Source organism: Pelecanus crispus, chromosome 14 (genome assembly GCF_030463565.1).
Source record: "Pelecanus crispus isolate bPelCri1 chromosome 14, bPelCri1.pri, whole genome shotgun sequence".
In the NCBI taxonomy this organism is placed as follows: Eukaryota; Metazoa; Chordata; class Aves; order Pelecaniformes; family Pelecanidae; genus Pelecanus; species Pelecanus crispus.
The window spans coordinates 3,671,920-3,684,052 of record NC_134656.1 but is presented as its reverse complement, the minus strand read 5'-3'; positions in this window follow the sequence as shown (position 1 = coordinate 3,684,052).

Below are 12,133 nucleotides of genomic sequence, written 5' to 3'. Positions count from 1 at the left end.
AAAATTGTGCGCTGATGCCATATGCAGTTATTTAATTTTATTTAAAGAAAGGGCTACCATAGCTTTATTCTGTGTCTGTGACAAACAAGGACCACGTTCTCTACTCGTGGAAATAAGCACCAGTAACTCCAATGGAGCATGTGGGGTTTAAACCACCAGAGGGTCTGGTCCCTAATATCTCAATTGTAAAGCCAACTGTAGCAAAACTTCTGTTGAGACTTCTGAAGCCTGAAAAGAGTCCTGCTGTTCTGCAGTCTGCATTGCAAAGAGGATGACTGGCCCTTAAACTACTGTGTGCAAAGCAGACGGACCCGACAGTGTCGTCCTCCTTCCTGTGACACATAGCATCACTCCTTTTGTTCAGGAGCAGGTTATCTAATTATGCAAGTTCATATTCATAGGTTTGAGAGGAGATTTGTCTAGCAAATTCATCAGTACACTACAGGCAGCCATCCCTGAGAGCTGCCGAGCACTGTACATTCACTGCCTCATTTCATTGCAGGGTTTACACCGTGGTGACACTTCATTTTTTTTTTTTCTTGTGTTATTTAAAGGTGATGCCTTCTATAATGTACTGTGCAAAACTTGAACTTCCTTCTCGCTGTTTGTTGGGTGCGGGAAGACATAAGATACAGATCTATGCAATGCTTCTCTTGGGTTGCTTTGTGAAGACATTGAGTTTGGGTAAATGAGAAAAGTCAGAATGAATTTAGTTTGGCTGTAGACCACTAGCTTAAGGGATAGCATGCCCTAAAGACAGACTGCCTTGTGGAAAGGGGGTGCTGACTTGTAACTGGCCTGCTTGCAAGTAGTGAGGGTGGCATTCCCAAAATGACCTTTGACTGTGCACCTGCAATATTGACCAGGACCTTTCTGAGAGGGAAAAGTGGAATTTGGACGGGCGTATGTCTGGCTTCCCTCTCAACCCAGATCAGGCAAGGTTAGTGCGTAGTCTGCCTGTATTTGCACAGCCACACGATCCAGGTACAGCTCCAGGGGAGGACTGTGGCCGGCCCCTGGCGTCCTACACTGTATAAACCGTGTTCACGGGAACAGGACCTACATTACTGAGCTGCAAAACTGGCACTTCTTTTGTGCCGGCTGCTACTTAGAATTACTTTGTAGATGTTTTTGTATATTTTGTGTATGTTTTCATAAATGGACACGGGATGGACATTTGTTTCCTTCATTAACAAAGGACCGACCCTCAGCGTGGAGGCGAAGCCATTCCTGTTGCAGACAGGGATGGCGGTGCTGGGAGCGTGGTCGATCTTCAGGTCAATGGCAGTCGAGAGAGCAGCTACTTCCATTCACAGATCCCCTTCCACCAAAGCCAGGTAGTGACCTTCCTACTTCCAAAGCCCTTGTTTCCCAGCCTGTGTCCAGTGCTGGGAGAGACTTGAGCATCTCCAGTAACTGCTGGAAAAATCAGAAGTGCTAAGGGTGAGATGGAGGGTGGCTTTTGGCTGCTTGAACACGGGCAGCTGGCGCAGCTTTGATGGGGCACAGCATGCAGGAGAGCCCTGGTTTTCCAGGGAGGCAGGATTAGACCCACTGACGCAGGAACTAACCCAAACACCAAAGGCTTCTTCGCAACCTCCACCTGGGTTTGGAGCCACCTGCAAACATGAGTCTGTCTCCAGGTGTTGCCCAGCAATTGCCCTGCCCAGCTTACAGACACTTTGGGTACAAGCAGGGATCTTAGATGGGGAAAATGCATGAATGTATTTTGGGACATATTTTATGTATGATGTCTTTATGAAAGGTAGAAGTTTTTCTTAAAATATATATATATATATGGATATTGCAATGCAATTCTAGTGTTTATAAAATGAGCTTTATCTGAGTGTGTTGTTTCCAGAGCAAAAGCTCGTGGGATTCTGGGCATTTATTATGTTGCTGTGGGACTGATAAGTCATGGACTTAAGTAAGCAGCACCAAGGCATTCCTGTTCCATAAAGAGGTTATGTAGGTGTACAGGTAACTTACTTAAAATATTTGAAAGTATGTTTCCCAGTCTCATATGAAGTATTATGTTGCTATAAAAGCATAGAAATATAATCAGTATTTCACAGGTACTTGTGTGCGTGTTTTTCATCAGTTGTCGCCCTTTCCCAGCTGCTGTTCTCGGCAGGGGTGGGCTGGATCCGCGCTGCCTGGGAAGCCCGTGCCACAGAGCCTCCCGCTACCAGGGTCAGGGCCACCCCATGGGGGTCCAGGCTTCACCGCACATCTCCGTGGCATCTCCAAGGAGGAGAGTTTGGAGTTAGGTTTGTGCTTAAGTCGTAGTGTTAATAAAGCCCCTCGTGGACACAGGAGCTGCAGGCAGCGTTGTCTGACTGGTGGGACAGCAGGTGACATGGAGACCCTGTGGGGTGGTGTCTCCTACTGACTTACCCTCTCCTCCTGAGATGGAGGATAATTGCTTTTGAAGGCAAAATGAGGTTTTTGGTTGCTGGGGAAGAAGAATGAAGAGGGCGAGGTGGCACCTTTGCTGCCCTCTCCCCAGACCAACCCTGTTAAAGCCATGGAGTTTCTCACAGACCTACAATACGTAGATGAGGTCGAAGTCCGGTGTCACCTATGGTTTGCTTAAGGGGTGATTCATGCTGTTAAAGAATACGAACAAACAGTGGTTGGTATTGAGGAAAAGCCACAGGGAAGTAAAACAAATGAGCACCCAGAAGGGAGTCCAAGCAGGAAGAACTGAATGTTATTTACTGTAGACAAAAACCCAGGCTGTCAACGTGCCATTTTTCTTTAGCGAAGAGTTTGTTTGGAAGCTTCCTGGAGGTTTTAAAATGACAGTAAATAAAAGCTTTGAGTGTGATACACAGACGGCTTTGCAGAGCGTCTTACCCTGGCCATGGCCTCTCTTCTACACCCGGGTGTGCAAAGAGCCCCGGTGCCTCCCCGTCCTGGCAGCGGCACCCACTCGGCTTCCCCTGCTCCCTTCCTTCGTTCTTGCCATAGATGGGAACAGGAGCAAATACCAGTAATTCACTTTTTATACTGCGATTAATATAATTCAGGAAGGAAAAACACCCACAACCGCTTGGCATGTTTTGATTGCATCAAAAGAAAGAACCCCCCGTTTTTTTTTTCCCAGGGGGGCCCAGGCCCTTTTCCCCATCACTGTGAGTCAGGATTTTGCGTGGGGTGTGGGTGGGGACCGTGGCCCCGGTGCCGCTAGATGGCAATGGAGACGGTGGAGCGGGGCTTGCTTCAGCGCCGGCGGAGGCTCAGCCCAGCATCAATGTGCGCTGGTTGAGAGCAAGGTCTTGGTGCTTTAGAGAAAGGAGAAAGGCAGAGCTGTGCACTGGATTCCAGATTTGCACCAGCAAAACTGCAAATATATAAGATCCACTTTTAGCATCTAGAAACAGATCCTTCCAGGGAAAATAGGTACCATTTGTAATCAGAAAGTGATGCAGCAGGGGAGGGTCCAAACAGACCAGCTGTATTATTTTTATGAAAGTTGATAAATTCTTATTTGAAGTCTCCTCTTCCCAAGCAGGGATGGAGAGCTCTGAGCTGTTGTCAAAAGACAGTTTCTCTCTTTCTATTTTCCCTTCTTGATTTTCTTCTTCCCCCCGAATGTGCTCACTGCGGTCGCTATTAGCCCGAGCCTTTCACCTCGCTCTGAGTGAGGTGAAGATAAATCCCCCAACTCCACTTCCCAAAACAGCACCGTCCCTTCTCGGCAGCGCATGGCTCAGCCATCCAGACCCACCTTTGCATTTAACCCCAAAAGATGATCTACCGTTTGGAGGGTAACCCGTGCAGATCCCCCTTTGCCTTCCCGCACCACTGTTGCTGTGTTGTCACTAAGCTCAAGTCAAAAGTGAAGGTTTGGGGGGCGACGGGGTAGCTAAGGGTGTGCCAGCCCCCCCCCCCCCAGTGCTGGAGCATGCCCTGGGTCAGAGGCTGGAGCTGTGCAGCTCCTTCCCCTTCACTGGTAAAGCTTTGGGCTGTGGAGCTGCTGGGCTTTTTGGAAAACGTGACTTGCAAAGAGCTAATAACTGACCGTGAAGGGGAGTAAAGGCTGGGACAGGGAAACAGTGAAGACATCTCTGCCTTGCTACAAGCTGGCAGAGGGGGTACGTGGCAGCAGCAGAGCAGTCTGAGTGATGCAAAGAGGAATTCATGGGGGATTTCCTGGCTGCTTCTCCCCATAGCAAAATTTTTCCTTGGTTAGCCAAGACCAAGCGGTGTTATTCTGCCCATGCAGTATTAGACTTCTCGGGTCTGACTCTCCTCTTACTTGGGATAGAAATTGTATTGACTGAAGTCAGCTAAGCGACACAGAGTGAGGGACAGAAGTGAAAAAATAATTGAACTACAGGAGGATGAAACCTTTACATCCCCACAGGAGATTCCTCTTTGGTTTGGCTGTGCAGAAAAGCCTACCTGCGTTTTCCTGCGGTTACAAAGGACGCTTGTTTTGGAGCACAGCAATAACCCCAGGGTGCTCTGGTCCAGCTGAACTCAGTGGAAAACCTTTCACTGAGCCCAGTGGGCTCTGGATCAGGCTCGTAATTAATAACTTCTCTGGCTTGCTTTAAAACCAAACAGCAATAAAGAAGAGTGGCAGATCAAAGGAAATGCGTGTTTTACCAGCCTGGTGGTGACCAGGAGCTGTGGGGGGTGGCTGTGGCTCCGCTGTGGGAATGGCACTGGATTTCTAGCGAACAGTTCGAGGGGATTCAAGGGAGCAGAATGTGCTGGCATTTTTCTGGGGCCAAAGTAATTTCCTCTGTAGCAGAATAAATGCCAAAATTTTCTCGTGTTCCCTGCAAGTTTTCATATTGACCTGCACAAAGCAATTTTAGAAGATGAAAGTGAGACCATTCTGCTGCTTCGAATGAGGCACTGTGTTTCTTCTCCAGCCAGGGATCCTCCATCCAATTTCCTAGAGATACATAGAAGACTAAATCTCATGTTAAATTCAGAATTTCAGTTGCGTTACATCTTGCCTGCTTCATTACCAAGTAACACTCTGTCAGTTACTACAGGGTCCTGAGAAACCTCCTGGAAGTATGTACAACGGGATGAGTCCACCAAAAGCTCTCATTACAGACCTACCCTTCTAGTAAGGGGAAAGCAGAGCTACTATAAAATTAATATTGCAGTAGTTCAGTGAAAAACTAATGCACCAGTAACTATAGAAACTGTAGCTCTAGACATGAATGTTTGACATACTAATGTGCCCTGGTTCAAACTAATAAGAAAAATGTGATTTTTTTTTTTTTTTTTTTTACTATTCTAGCAATCTGGTTTAAAAATACAAAACTGTTCCAAGTGGAGCAACGCTTTGAAAGTCAATGAAATCACAGGTAAAGGCTTCCACTTCAGCAGAGGTAAGAATTAAAAATCATGAGGTATCCGAGCCTTTATGGCATTGCAGATAAAACCTGCCCAGTGGTTGTCACCTAAGCAATAGCTATGAAAAACGTTTTTAGTAGGAAAAGTAAATTACCCATCATCTTTGCATGCCTTCATTCCTAAGGATGGATTGGCAGTGGATTTGCCTTGGGAGATGCAGACAGTAATTTTTGTTTTGCTCTGGGGGGAAAAAAAAAGCAGCAATAGGGTCGAGCTCGATGCACCAAAGAAAGTGGATTATTAACTTCTCTAGGGTGGGCAATTAACTTCCTTCACTGAGCAGTGGGTCGGTAGCAGCTCAAGTGCAGGTCGTGGCACTCGCCGGCTGCACCGCTCGCTGAGGCAGCAGTCGAGTCAGGTTAAATTGTGCCCCTTTGCCATTGCTAGCGGAGAGCTGGCATTGCATGGAAATGCGGTGAATTACGCTGAAACGTTTAGACTCGGGGCAAAAGGTTGTTGGGCACCGTTAAGTTTGTGCTTTTTACATCAGTCAGGATTAATTAGGGGTTGTCCATCTAACTTGCTTTTTAAAGACTTGCTGCTCCCTCTGCAGAAGAGTAGCTTCTCCTAAAAAACAGCCCAAGCTGCTAAAGGAAGCCAACCAGGGGCTTTCTGATGTGTGGTTAATCTTCTTTAACAATATGTTAAAACTTTATTTTCCTCTTTTTACACATGGTAATCCACAATTGCCAGCCAGCAAGCTGGGAAGATTATTTGGGGTTTGTGCAATACTTTTAACACTTCATTTGGATCTGCTCTAGGAGTATTGCCTCATTAAAACATTGCAGCATATTTCTTTCATTTTCTCTCTACGCTGGGGAGCCGGGCACTAAGCAGCATGTTACCTGCATCTGCGTAAATCAGATAACCAAGAAGAAAATTGATGAAGAATCAGGATGGTTTATCAATGTTTTTCAGGGATCCCACACCTTGTAGGTCAGTATTATTCTGGACTCATGAGCGTTTCTGGCATCTTACCTGCTTCTTGTTTTGCTCTAAGTCGAACGATGCTCTGCTCTTAGAGATAAGCCTCATCTCATTTTTTCATAGCCCTGTTATTATCATTATCGTTTGAGATCTCAGCAGCTCCGCGTGGGATGGCTCACAGGAATGCCCAGTTGGGTTTTACGTTCCTTGTGAGTCCTGCGAATGCTCGAGAAGCGGGAGAGCATCTGGTCCTCCCTGAGATTCATCTAAACAACGTGCTCCAGCTCTCTGGGTGCTGGGGCTCGGGGGAGTCCCTTCTGCAGCCCAGAGCAGGCTGACGAGCTGCTAAACCTCTGCCCACAGCCTCAAAAATTTAAAAGTTATAGGGAGAAGTAGAAATCTGCCCACATCGCTCCTGCAATGCTCTCCTGTCCAGCCCCAGGGTGGGCAGGGGGGGCTGCGGGTAGAGCACGACCCAGCTGCTCCCCGCCTGGGGAAATACCTCCCTTCGGAGCACCCCAGAGCCAGATGGGTGATGCTCCTTGGGAGGCACAAGCTGGAGAGCTGAAAGGGGGGAGGGGGGGCGGGAAAGTGGCTGTACTCATGTTTTGCTAATCTAATTAGTCAAAAGAAACATCATTAATGCTCTGCGTGTCTAATTGATTAACATTCCCACTAAGCACAAGGTTGCTCTCATTAGCGGAGCTTCGGATCTGCGAATGCCTCTTTGCCTGAAGTTGCAAATATGTTGAGTATCTAGAAGGCGCGTCTCATTTCTGCCTTTGTAAAATACTTAGCATTTTTATGACTATTAGTGATGAGGGGAAGCAGGAGACAGGAGAAAAGCCCTAAGTACAGAATAAGCAGAGGGGCTTGGAAAGTGAAGATTTGTTATTTTTCATGCCTCATTAACAGTAAAAGGGAGCAAGATTTTTTTTTTTTTTCCTATCCCATAACAATTGTAAGGATTTTTCATTCTGCATGGAAAAAAATATTCATCTTCAGGCTTCAGTGAGCTGAAAATCTGGAAACATGCAACTCATTTTCATCAAAATTAATAAGATTTCTAAATTTTCATTTTGCATTTTTTTCTCAGTTTCATAAATATCTAAATGAAAAATTATTTTGTGCCTAAACCAGGAATTTGCAGTTCATAGAAGGCTAAGTGTGACCAGATTCATGTCTCTTGCTGAAGTCTAAGCCATGGGTGCCTGCAGCGCCAGCCTGCCCTCCTCGGAGCCGGCAGAGCAGTGGGTATTCCCGGGGCATGACTCGTCTCAGGCAAAGCCTGGCATCAAAATGAATTTCTGCCATAGGATGAGATGACCAGCATCCTAGGAATGCCCTTTTTTTTTTCACTGACTATGGAGCTGACTGGTTCACATGCAGATTTCTACATCGCAGAGATCTAATGCTGATGTGAAATAACCCAAGCCATTTCACAGTGCCGGCAGGTGCCTTTTCTACCCTGGAGTGCAGAGCACTGGTGCTATCCCATTCCACCCCATCCCATCCCATGGTTTATATGGAGCCTGTGCCGGCAGCTGGCAGAAGCAGCAGCCGCAGCCATCCCTGTTTTGCACATTTTCTTGTCCCCAATCGCAGCTGAGCCCCTCTAGCCAGGCAGGCTGTTATTAGGCAGCAGATTAATCAGACTGATACCATTGCTATTTGATAATAACCTCAGCTTTTCTTCCTTGATGTCTTTTCCACCATCATTTTCATGGATGCCAAACGCACAGGCAATGGGAGAATTTGCAGCAGGTTTCCCAAATGCTCCTTGCTACCACCAGCGGGCTCTGCCCTGCCTGTCCCGGAGCTGCGTTACAGAATCACAGAATCATGGAACAGTTTGGGTTGGAAGAGACCTTTAAATGTCATCTAGTCCAACCCCCCTGCAGTGAGCAGGGACATCTTCAACCAGATCAGGGTGCTCAGAGCTGTGCCCAGCCTGACCTTGAATGTCTCCAGGGATGGGGCATCTACCACCTCTCTGGGCAACCTGTGCCAGTGCTTCACCACCCTCAGCATAAAAAATTTCTTCCTTATATCTAGTCTGAATCTACCTTCTTTTAATTTAAAACCATTACCCCTTGTCCTATCCTGTGAAGCCGTTGCCACAGCCCACACACATCGGCCAGAGCAATTACTCAGGCTTCAACAGCTGCTATTAGTGTAGGAATATAAATAAATTTAGATCATCAAATTATTCCTTTTGCAAGCGACAAAATGCAAATCCTGGTCACATTTTCCCTTTTCCTCATCCTACCAGTGGGATGAGAGTGGCCTTTATAAAAATATGAAGAGTTTCAGGCTTTCTTAGGGAATTTACCTGTAAATAAGCTTAATATTAGATGGGTCTGAGCTTGCAGGTAGGCAGCTTGAGAGGCTGTTTTTTCTGACCACTTTGCCCTGTTACCCAGAGGGCTGTAGCCGTACCTACCTGGTCCATTTTCTCCAGCAGCAGAAAACAGTCTACGAGTTACACGTGGCCCATCTGAGCCCAGTCAGGGCAAATAAAAGCCCAGAATGAGGCCAGCAACACAAAACCCTCCCTAATCGTGGCACAGGCATTGCCTTTCCTGGTCATGTTCGGTCTCATCCCTGGGAATGTGGGATGTGGGAATCTGGGTCACGCCAGGACGGTGAGAAATGAGCGGCACAGGCTGTGTGCGCTTCAGCTTTTGCCCACAGCTAGCTCCTCTTCAGGTTGTGAAAAATTGTTTTATTCTTCAGGAATGTGCATTAAAACAATTGCAAAGGAGGTTAATGCATCCGATTGAGTTTTATGCTCACTTCCTACATAATAGTTGTTGAATTCCGTTTCTGTTTCTTTGGCAGGGCGGAGGGGGGGAGGAAGTTACTTCCAAGAAGCATTTGCAAATATTTGTATTTACAGAATTATTTTTGCATTTGTGGGCTCTCAGGGGAAGCACTAGGAAAGGCACCAGGACTGGGTACGTTGTGATCTGACTCACAGATAAAGGGCTCAATGGATCCACTTTCCAGACTGCTGCTATTTCAGTTTGGCAGTTGGGGGGTTTTTTTCCCCCCTTTCAATTTGCACATTTCCTCTTCAACGCCTTCCTTCCTGGCATCGCCCACACTTTTCATTTTAGCGGGAGAAATAAACCAAAGGCTCAACAGGTTCAAGAAAGATCCCGCTGCAAACGCTGCCTGGTGCCAGGAGGCAGCTGCATGTTATAAAGTTTATTCTTTCTTTTTTCTGGCTCCTCATTCCCAAAGTGATGGAGCTCACCACAGTGAAACCCAAAGCTAGGAAAATGGTTTTCCTACGTGGATAGGGAACGTAGTTAGTGAGTTAGGAGATGGGGACAGATGAGTTTCAAGCAGCAGCTTTAGGAGGTGCTTTTTTAACCCTCTTCTTCCAAGCAGCTGCCCTGGGGGTCTCTCCCATCCCCATCCCCATCCCCATCCCTTCCTGCCACCTCTCCATAGCTGCAAGGCTCAACCTTTAATGGAGCAATCCCCAATGCTGTATTAAACCAGACAAATTCCCTTTATGTCTCTGCAACTCAGGAGAAAGCACAACATCCCAGACCTGAAGGCTCAGTTCTTTTAAAGCACATCTTTTTGGGTGTTTTCAGCCTAAAACAGGGCTTCTGTGGATTTGAGGGTTCCTGCCTGCATCTATGCCAGCTTTGGTTTTTCAAGAAACATCGTCTTAGCTTATCCTGCCCAGGATCACAGCAAATCCTATACCTCTTGAGAGCTTTAGTTACCAGCTTTCAGGGAATTCTTATACAAATCCTGTCAGTAGATTAAAACCAGGTCTGAGCAGCTTATACCCCCCCGGCTGGGGGGCCAGTGCCGCTGGTCCCGGAGCGCAGAGCATCCCTCCTGTAGCCTGCGGTGGGGGATGACCCTCCCCAAGCATCTGCCCCTCACAGCACAAAGGAGGCCGCTAGCTTTCGCCTTCACCTTCCTGAAATCACTGAAAGAAATGACAGATGGGAGGTTTTCATCACCCCCTGGATTTTCTCAACAGCAGGAATAATTGCCATGACAACGTGATTTTCTGTGTGCTCTATTAAGCCAACCTTGGGGGTCACAGTCCCCACGAGGGCTTGGGTGTCCCACAGGTGTTCTGTGATGTCTTCCAGCCCTTCTGGGGACATCTCAGATACCATGGGGCGGGAGGTCCAAAGCAGCACACGTCGTATGTTCAGGCACCTGAATCCTTCCTCAAATGTCAGCCTCTTTCGGAAACTTCACGCTGCAAAAATCCGCCTTGCTTTCCCTCTGGCATTAGGTTTCTGCTTTACATTGTGCATTGCAAGAACCATGAGCAGGAATATACATACACACATATAGAGGAAGAAAGAAACACTTTAAATGAAAGATCAAGTTATGAATTAAAGATAATGGAAATGTAATCAGTGTAGAAACCAACTGAGAGCATGGAAATGCTGAAACGGATTAAGCAGGAAGCGCTCACCGAGCAGCGCCACGTTTGCTTCCGTAATATCCTGTTTATAGAGACAAATCTAAACACAATACCTAGTTTTAAAAGAGCAACATTTAACCTCCCCCACGCCAAATTTGATTTAGGCTTCTTTTAATGTGCCAGATGTAATTAAAACTCCTAAACAGCTGTTAGAAGTGGTGAAAATATATCCTTTCCTACCTGCAGCTGATCGAAGGGTATAACTGAAAGCAGGCAATTAAGAAGACACCAGAGAGAAATCATTCATGTTAACCTTTTCTCTGTGCACTGCTCTGACAACAGAAACATTATGGGCTTTCCTTACCTTTCTCTGCTCTCAAATGTTCTCCTTCTCACTGCCTTTTCCTTTACAAACCTAAAGGCATGAAGTTCAGACGGTGCAGTCGCAAGTGTCTCTGTGGGTAAATGCATCTCGCGCAGCCCCATCCTGGTAGAGCCATCGACAATAGGAAGAGCCTAAAACTGCATCCTCTTGCTATCCCGCTGGCTAACTAGGTGTTAAAAGACTGGACGATGACATTAAATGGACCCAGACTGGAAGTTGCCTTGGAAAAGATCAAAGTGAGTTCAAAGCTAAATTTTTACTCAATGTAACATGAAGATTAGGTAGATTAAGTGCAAACTATCAGACCCAAATGCTGCCAAACCTTGACAGGTTCAGTTTTGAATTCAGATCAGATAATGCAAACGTTTGTGCATTTGCTTAATTTTAGGAGCATTAGGTCGGAATTAAAACACGAGCAGGGGTAGATCTTAGATCTCATTGCTCGCTGCCTGAGCAATCTGGCTGAGTTCAATCCTGCCGGCGTGTATGGGCTCTGCAGGGTCTGGGGCTCACTGCTCAGGTCCATTTCTGACACCACCACCCCCAAATTGCAGTGACTGCGCAAATCTCCTGGGAACTGAAAAGTTTTCCTTGTCTTTTAAAAAGTTATCGTGAGAGGGACAGAGTTAACACAAGTCATTCCTCCAGGCCAGTAATACATATTTGGAAAATGGGCTTCATTTTACTAACCTGGGTTTTTTTAAGCACTATTCCTGCTGAAGAAGATGCCAGATACCAGAAAACACATGGCGAAACCAGGAGCTGAGAGAGAGATGCTGTTGTCTCATTCTTACTCATTCATACCCTTAAGTTCCTATTGATCCAGTGTTCATCAACTGCTTTTCTCCCAATTAATCCCCTTTGGTGGGTAAACCTTCCTCTCACTGTGTCCTCCCTATGCATGGGCTCTTCAGAGGTGCTCTGAATTCCAAGCTGCGGTCAGATTATGGTCTACAAAGAAAAAAGAAACAAAGAATAACATATTTAGGAAATCCTGTAGCTGCAGGGAACAGAGGAGATTCCCCAAA